At 42.2% G+C, this 2,500-nt stretch overlaps 1 long non-coding RNA gene across 1 annotated transcript in view; it reads left to right on the top strand.

Annotated features, from left to right (window-relative positions):
* LOC106816337 overlaps positions 1 to 2,500 on the top strand; it is a 23,719-nt gene that overhangs the window by 13,260 nt on the left and 7,959 nt on the right. The gene's annotated exons all lie outside the window — the stretch shown is intronic.

The following is a 2,500-nucleotide window of genomic DNA, read 5'->3' as shown; positions in this document are numbered from 1 at the left end:
ATATATATATATGTATTATTATAGTAGGGTGACGCCAGTCTTATACATTAACTCGCGACGCGACATCGTTTTCAGTTATAACGTTTGAAATGTTTAAATCTGTTTTGAAATATGCCGACACGCGGGAAGATAACATTGAAAGGTTTTTGCTAACTTCACTAGGTCGGTTCTAATATAACCACATCGCCCCACGCGCTTTTCTAACCTCGACAATATGTCACAGTTAAGAAACGTGAATACATTAAGATGCATTTGCCTTGCTTGTCCTCCCGAATAATTTATCCATTTTCTGCCCTGTAAACGTTATATGTTCCCGGATAGTATAATCGGCATAAACATTTAAGTTAATTATTGGGTAAAGTCTTAAATTTACCGGTAGCGTGCATTTTTCCACGGATCCACGCCCAAACCTCAAGATGGCGTCAGCTTCGATACCCGCTATTTTTTAAACACCTGACCAGCGAGATTTTCAGATCTGAGCGCCGCCATTGAAATTCAGCCACCGAAGCCGTTCAAGAATATTCGAAGATCGTAACGCCGTGCGCGAAAGGAAGAAGTTATTCTAGAGCGAGTGTTGCGTTTCCAACGTTCACGAGGACGTTTAAAATTTCACGTCGACCCAAGCATTTAGGGCACCGCCGCCTGCCGGAGTTGAAGCGCGATGTCTCACAAATTAAATCATTAGCACAACGTAATTAACGCATATATATATATATAAATATATCATATATATATACATTTGCACCGCTTTGCGCATTTGCAGCCCTGTCAGCGCTATATTTAATTAATGCATAACGGGTTAAATGCAGCGTGATCCGAGATTTAACGTACTCCGTTATACGTATTATTTTTCATTCCGAACAAAGATGTCAGGTTTATTGCGTTTGGGCACCGCCGTGCGATGTTCATTGCGTTTAGCCAACAGGATGCGTTAACAGGCTTATAAGCCTCTCTGTACTAAACGCCTCTTGTTACGATACTCCGACAAATTGGTCCGATTGCATTCTCCTCGGCATTCTTTATGAATCAGTGGTGTATTTATGCTGCGCTCGTTTCGAGATAGATTTTGAAATCGTTGATAGTGTCCTTTTTAAATCGCTCCAGTTCATTTCTTATATTGTGCATGTAATTTTTCAAAATCGTGCAGCACTTCATTTCTAAATCAGTAGCGTCGTGTTTTATATTGCTCATGTCAATTTTTACATCGTGCAGCCACATTATTCTAAATTTAAGCAGCGCTCATTTTTTATATTTGTGCAGGCCATTTTTTAAACTTAGGCGGCGAAATCGCTAATGAATGTTTCGTAACATATGTATCGGCGACACGAACGTCGACCCAACTACCGATTTATTCGGCCTGCATGCGCGCATATTTCGGCTCATATCCATTACAAAAGATTCGGCCGGTTAATTCATTACGAGACGGGGCCATTAGTGGAGAAGTTAATTTCACGATGTAATTTTCGCGCTAACAAAATCAATAGCATTTTCTACGAACGTTGGCGACGTTATGCGCGCCGTTTAACGCGTGCGTATGAGATTCTTAATGAGCGCAGAAAGCACATCATGTGCTAGAGCGTAGTATAACAGGGACCAAGTGTACAGTAGTGCAACAACGTATAGGCATAATTATAGCACTTGCTAAAGGAAAAAATTAAAATACCGTAAGCATTGTGCAGCTGTGAAGAACACTTGTCAGAGAATTTCAGTGACGTGAGGGTAAACTAATATTTTTCGTTTACCATGGTAAGTTTCCTAGAGTATTTTATTATTTATATAATGGCAGATTTTTCTGCAAGCTATTAGCTATACACAAAATAGCTATACTCACTTTCAACAGCGTCCATTCTTTAAAAAAATTGTGTTCATCATCACTGCAAACATTAACACGATCTTTTTAAAACGTGCACATATGTAGGATAAACAGAGTATCCGCTATCACCTTGTATTACACCACACGCTACGCACGCCAACTCCCACCACACACACCATTATAATATATATATACATATATATATATATATATTGATAAATTTTAAGTCACTTATATGATATATTCACTAACTGGTCCACACCCAAACACAGCATAAACACACACACGCACACACGCACACGCAACACGCACGCACGCCAGCGCACGCACGCCACGCACGCACGCACACACATCACTCCACAACACACACACAAACACACACACAAAGCACACATACCCGCGCCACTATAAGAGCCAAATTAATTTACAGGGCTCTACGCGCGTAGTACGTACCAGGCTTCTGAGAACTGTAACGACAGGCTGATGTTCTCGTCAGGCGTGTAGATGATGCCGCTGACTGGCGTCCACCTCCCCGCGGCGTTCCTTCGGCGCTCGACCAGGCGCTGGCAGGGTAGCCCGGCTGTGAGCGCTTAGAACTCTCGCCTCCTCTAGCAGTCTCATCTTGATCATGGGAACGAGACCAGCAGCATCGGTCGAGAAAATGGCGACTAACAACGGACGAGATCT

The sequence above is a fragment of the Priapulus caudatus genome, unplaced genomic scaffold, assembly GCF_000485595.1.
Source record: "Priapulus caudatus unplaced genomic scaffold, Priapulus_caudatus-5.0.1 Scaffold31, whole genome shotgun sequence".
Taxonomy (NCBI): domain Eukaryota; kingdom Metazoa; phylum Priapulida; class Priapulimorpha; order Priapulimorphida; family Priapulidae; genus Priapulus; species Priapulus caudatus.
Note: the sequence above shows the minus strand (reverse complement) of the source record. Positions and strands in the feature narration are given on the sequence as shown.